The sequence below is a fragment of the Carcharodon carcharias genome, chromosome 8 (assembly GCF_017639515.1).
Source record: "Carcharodon carcharias isolate sCarCar2 chromosome 8, sCarCar2.pri, whole genome shotgun sequence".
NCBI lineage: Eukaryota > Metazoa > Chordata > Chondrichthyes > Lamniformes > Lamnidae > Carcharodon > Carcharodon carcharias.
The window spans coordinates 52241366-52248028 of NC_054474.1; the positions used below are offsets into that span (position 1 = coordinate 52241366).

A 6663-nucleotide genomic window follows, 5' to 3' on the forward strand; every position below is an offset into this window, starting at 1 on the left:
TGTCCAATTCTTTATTTGCTTCACACAGACTGACGACAAGTCCAGGAAATTCAAAACCAGTACGACTTCTTGGGGCACTGGAGCATGCACAATGCTACCTGGCAAAGGAACATGACTGAGGGCATCTGCATTTGCTATATGCAGACCCAGATGGTGCATAAAGGTGTACTCATATGCTGACAAAATCAAGGCCCATCATTGAATTCTGGCAGAGGCTATTGGCAGAATTGCTTTATCGTCATTAAATAAGCTCAGTAATGGCTTGCGATCTGACACTATGGTGAAATTTCAACCGTGCAAATATTGATGGAATTTCTTCAATCCAAATATTATGGATAAATCTTTTTTAACGTTGTGAATAACCCTTCTCGGCTGCAGAGGGGTTCTGGAGACATAGCCTATTGGCCTTTCAGAACCATTTTCCATCCTGTGTGACAAGACCGCTCCCACCTGGTAGGAGGTGCATCACAGGTTAATAATTCTTTTGATGGGTCATTGTGTACTAGCAGATGTGATGAGTGTAATAGCTTGATTTTTATGAAGGTTCCTTCCATAACTATCTATGGTCCTTTCTCAATAATAAATGTGAAGGGGCTAACACTGTTGACAAATTTGACAAGAAACGACTGTAATAATTTATCATGCCCAAGAAATACTTGAGTTCAGTGACACTGGTAAGAAACGGCACCTCCTCGATTGCCCTGACTTTCTCCTCTACTGGATGCAACCCTTGGGCATCCATCCGATGACTTCAGTTGCTTGAAATGTACATTTCTCTGCTTCAATCGTACGCCAGCTTCCAAAAATCTCCTTAAAGCCTTATCTTGGCCAAATGTTTGGTTTCCGTTGATCCTGTGTTCAGGATGTCGTCCAGATACACTACAACTTGGGGAAGTCCTTATAGTAGATTTTCCGTGGTTCTTTGGAAAATCGCACAGGCAGACGATATACCAAAGGGTAGCCGTGTATACTGGTATAGGTCCTTGTGTGTGTTGATGTTTACATACCCTCTAGATGTGCTGTCCAGCTTTAGCTGTTGGAGTGCATGGCTCATGTCCAGTTTGGTATAGGATTTTCCTCCAGCTAGTTTAGCGTACAAATCTTCAATCCTCGGAATAGGATATTTATCTAGTTTAGCAACCTTGTTCACAGTCAAGTTGTGGTGTCTGCAAGTGCGAATAGTTTGATCTGGTTTCATCACAGGGACTATGGACGCTGCCTATTCCGAAAATTGAACTGGCTGGATGATGCCTAGCTCTCTAAGTGGCACAATTCTGCATCCACACTCTCCTTTAGGGCATTAGGCAGAGGCCTAGCCTTAAAGCACTGGGGTGTTGCCTCCGACTCTACATATATTTTTGCTTCTAGTCCTTTTATCTTTCCCAATTCATCACAAAATACACATTCGTACCTCTTTAACAGCTCAGGAATTCCTCCTGTTCTAACTTGAAAAATATTTGACTAGTTGAGCTGAATTTCATTTAACCAATCACGGCCCAGAAGACTAGTCTTCCTTGATTGAGTCATAAGGGTAGATTCTGCTGATGAGTGGCATGACTGGTGAGTATACTTTTCTTTCTTTCCTTAAGAATTAATGTACTCACATTCAGGAGGCGAGGTGCAGCGCCGGAGCTATTTATCCTCATAACCCATTGTAATAAACTTGTTGCACTGGATAAGTTTCTCACTTGAAACAGTTAACTTTATTTACAGAGCGCTTGAAGAAGCTACATGCTTGAACCAGGTCCCTGAGTAGAAAGTTCCGCCCCTAAGATTACCCGCGCTTAGGCCTGATTCGTTAGTACAATCACGTGACCCCTAAGACAGTAGGAAAGGTTTTACTTACAATTGCTACATTTGTGAACGGCAGTGACTGTAAGATGATTGAATTAAATGGTTGTTTGAGAAGAAGGGAGAGTCACTAAGCAAGAACAGCTTCTTCAGTCCGCAGCAACGACCTCAACATTGCAAAATAAAACGTTGATGCTTTATCAGATTTCTGCCATTTCTAAAATAAACAAAATGGTAAAAATTTAAACATAAAGCTGTGCTAAAATACTGTTATAGTAATTTCACAGTGGTGTTATTAACATACACCAATCTGTCCTGGTAAGTCAATTTGAAGCTTATGAATTGCAATTACTCCTTTTCTTCTTTTTATCCACTTTCACTAACCCCCTTACTTTATTCCAGTGACTGTGCATACTGTAAGTGCCTCTGCCTTTTGGGGATTGCTAGAATATTGTTCCTGTGAGAAACACTAAACAAAAAACAAAATCCAGAAAGAGAAAAAGGGGCAATAGAGAAGGAGGAATAAAAAGGTGAGAAAGATTCTGCTGCAGTAGGGAAATGTACACCAGAAATCACTTATGACCTGTTTGCTTGCACAGGTGCTGAGAAATGCACTGTAAATAGTCAGCTGATGGTTCCCAACTTCACGAAGAACACACATTTCTTGTAATTACTTTGTAGGTATAGGGCTAACAGCACAAAAACATTCCTTTATTTTTATCATTGGAAAATGTTCAAAATTGTCAACTAACAGTCATGCCGAAATTCATGCCGACAGTGAACTTTCAACAGAAGATTTAAAACAGTTCCCTCCTGGTCCACTATTCCATCATCTCCTACACCTCAACCCCCTCCCACGGCACCTTCCCAAGCAACTGCAGAAGGTGCAACACCCGCCCATTTACTTCCCCCCCTTATCACCGTCCAAGGGCCCAAACATTCCTTTCAAGTGAAGCAGCGCTTCACTTGCACTTCCCTCAATTTAGTCTACTGCATTCACCGCTCCCAATGCGGTCTCCTCTACATTGGAAAGACCAAACACAGACTGAGTGACCGCTGTGTGGAACACCTTCTGTCTGTCCGCAAGCATGACCCAGACCTTACTGTCGCTTGCCATTTCAACACACCGCCCTGCTCTCATGCCCACATGTTTGTCCTCGGCCTGCTGCAATGTTCCAGTGAAGCTCAACGCAAACTGGAGGAACAGCACCTCATTTTCTGATTAGGCACTTTACAGCCTTCCAGACTTAACATTGAGTTCAACAACTTCAGATCATGAACTCTCTCCTCCATCTTCACCCCTTTTTGACCCCCTTTTTCAAATATTTATTTTTAAATTTTTATATATACATTTTTTCCCACCTATTTCTATTATTTTTAAAATTTATTCCCATTCATTGTTTTATCCCCACCTTTTAGCCTATTTTGATCTTTTCTCCCAAAGCATCTCCTCCCCCCACCCCACCGACACTAGCGCCATCTTTCACTTGCTCGTCCTGCTTTCTACTCTTAATGTCACCATTAACACCTCCTATAGCCAGTATCATTACCATCATAACCCCTTTGACCTTTGGTTTATGACATCTTCTGCAATCTCTCCTTTGCCCTCAACTATTACTGGTCTTCTAGCCAGCTTCATCTGTCCCACTCCTCTTAAACAGTATATATTTCACCACATTTCTACTTCTCTTTAGTTCTGAAGAAGAGTTATCTGGACTCAAAACGTTAACTCTGTATTTCTCTCCACAAATGCTGTCAGATCTGCTGAGTTTTTCCAGCAATTTTTGTTTTTATTTAAAACAATTGTTACATTTGTCATTATCATTTATTCATTGCCCTCTGAGCCACTTTAAAGGGAATAGAATTGTAAGCTTAGTATTAATTGTTGCTTGATGCTAGCTGGTCTTTCAATTGTAACGAACAAACTGTAAGTGGAATTGAAGAATTGTTTGCATCATAACGTGTGGGTGAACTGTGCAATCATCCTAGTATGGTTGTCTGCTGGTTCACAACTTTTACAAAGAGGCAACTCTAATTTGTACTTGTTGTAGAGGAGGTATATTATTAATTCTGTTCCCTAACATGAGAAAAGCTTCTTGAAAACACAGTCATTAAACTCAAATTTATTTTTGTGTGGAATGTATGTAAATCGAGTGGAAAGATCCCTTTATAATGTTTATTGTAGCTCCCTAAATCCAGATAGTTTCATTCTGCCAGCCAAATAATGCTCTTCATTGTTGTGATCATGAACATAGAACATCAACAGACAGCAAAGAAAGATTAGCAATTTAGATGACAAATTGAAACATTTTCATTTTAAGTTGGCTGGACTTCAGAATTCCTCACATGGCTTGGTCACAGCTAATATGATCACTAACACTGTCAGTGCTTACCTAAACAACATTTTGATGCCAGTCTTATAAAAATCAAATTGTTGAACCACAGAAAGTAAAATTTCATGAATGAATAATTTGATTTTGAATGAATTTGATTTGCTTCGCAATTAAAACTTGGGATCTTCCTGTAGTTGACGAGTTAGATGTGCAGTTGGGACTTTGAATCAATCGCATGAGCTTGGTTATATTTTCCCCAACTTTCACCCGCAAACCCAGCCCTACTTAAAACTTGCACTACATAGTGGAAATTTGAGCAACACCGTGTTATTCCTGAGGCAGATGCTGAGTTGGCCATTTTGTTTGCAGGAGGTAAAGTTTTGTAGCACTTTACCTGCATAATGATATCTGCTGCTTGGTGCTCCAGAGGTTCTGTTAGCTCTTTTTATGTCAAGTTTAGGTAGTTCTGCAGAAAGTACAGTTTTGGACTGGGAATTTGGATATTCCAATAGGAGTCTGTGTTTTGAGGAGGGTGAACTTGTAACTCCAGTAAGTCTCTTGCCGCTAAAGCAAGGAAGCAAATTAAAGAGATCTATTGAACTGTAAGAAAGGTGGTAACTGCTGAGTATTTCCAGCATTTCCTGTTTTCATCTCTAAGGTCTCATTTCTCTGAGAGGGAAGTAATGGGAGGATTCCATTGCAATTTTTGGCAACATATTTTAGGCAGCAGGCTTTAATTATCACCCCATTTTCATCCGATTAGTAACCCAAACTTTCCAAAAACGTGGTTATCCTGAGGAAAATGCAGATCTTTTGTAAACCACAACATTTAAGTAGATCTCATTTGTATTCCATGCAGCCACAATGATGCAGCCACAGCAGTGCGTGCCTTTTCTTTAAGACTGAATTTGACTGTACTATCTTGGTGGTATTAATATAAATGGTGCACACGCCATAGCTAATTAGGCATGAGAGACGGGCTTGTACCTGTTCACTCATCTGCAGTCCCTGCAGAAAACTGCCTTGGAATCAGTGGAAACAGGGAAATGTGTAGCTTTGTGCTTCCTGATATTATAACAGAAAGCAGCATTATTTATAGGATAGTTGTCCAAATCTTGTTGTTTGGCTCTTGTTGTAAAGAATGTTATTAGTGTCTGAATTAAGCATTTGAATGTTGTTAAACACTTTAATATTAAATTTAAATTTTAATTGTTATAGTATTGACCAGTACATTGAAGAGCTATCTTCCGTTTTATAAAATCATTAAAACTTAAATATTAGAAGGTTGATTTTAACAGCTGCATGACTAACCAGTGGTTCTCATTGGCATTTTGCCCTTTATGGCAGCAAAGCAGCCTGATTAGGTTTGAGACTTGAGCCTCATTTAAATGGTACCAGTGAGCTGCCTACCATAAATGAGCGTCACTCCTGTTTCTCCTGCTCTCAGAAAATAATTTAAAACTTACCTTTCAGGGGACTGTTCAGCAGTTTAACAGTGAAACTGCTTGGAGATGTCTAGTTATGTCTTGAAATGGCATCTGGGCTCTCATGTATATACATGTCACCAGACTCCTGATTTGTCTATCAAGAGGTCTACCAGCTGAAAGAGACAAGAGCTTTGAACTTTAGTTGACATTAATGGGCAATCGGTCTAACAAACCCATTTTGAGGCCAACAGATCCCCATTAACATTTATTTTAGCAAGTGAAAATTGACCCCCAAGAGAGCATAGTCAAAGACAATGGCCTGAATCTTACCTTTGTCGGGTGAATGCGATTGGCGGGCTTTGAAGCGGATGCAAAATACGCTTCCACCCATGAGTGGCCACCGAATGCAATTGCCAGGAAGAAGGCGGGCGCTGACAAAAGTGAGGATGTGGGTAAGCGCTTCTAGCAAGCTCCCTGAAGGCGGACAGCTACTGCAGAGGTGTCTCAGGGAGCTGCAGACCTGTACAGATTTAATGGCAAGAAGAAAATGTACCAAATTGTGTCTATGCAGCACATTCAAGCTCCTGACAGCAGAACTCAAAAAACATCGGTCCGTAGATATCTTTCTTTTCATTATGTTTCAACCCAGACATTTCTTCCTGCCCTGGACCGAGGTTCCAGCGAAAATGTAAATTGTCCCGTCCGCCAATTGTAAGAGTGGATGGGCAACGTCAAAATTGATTTCAGTTGCTTCTTTAACGAGCTTACTTGTCCACTTAATTGTCGACAGGTGCACTTCCGTCTGCTGCGCGCGCTCGGTGAGCGAAATATGACGTTGCAATGTGCACCTGATGTCTTCTTATGCGATTTCACACGCTGTCGAGTTGGGCGCAGGCCCGCGCAACCAGTGTAAAACTCCGGCCCATGGTCCAGATTTTCATCCCCGGGTTGGGAGCGCAGAGTCGGGTGATTCCTTGGCTTGGCAAACCCATCTTTAAAACTGGCCCCCTACAGGTGGGATTTTCCGTTGAAGTAGGGTGGTGTGGGGGTAGGGGTGCGGGTTGGGTGGGGTGGGCTGAAACTGGATTCCAGGCAGGCAACCCCAGAATGAA

General features: G+C 41.3%; 1 long non-coding RNA gene across 1 annotated transcript; it reads right to left on the reverse strand.

Moving 5' to 3' along the window:
* Positions 1 to 1875: 1875 nt before the first annotated feature.
* On the reverse strand, positions 1876 to 6220 carry LOC121281069. Its single transcript, XR_005943805.1, has 3 exons — positions 5882 to 6220; positions 5591 to 5724; positions 1876 to 2008 (listed from the first exon to the last, which is right to left on the reverse strand). It is a non-coding gene; the product is annotated as an uncharacterized LOC121281069 (long non-coding RNA).
* Positions 6221 to 6663: the final 443 nt, after the last annotated feature.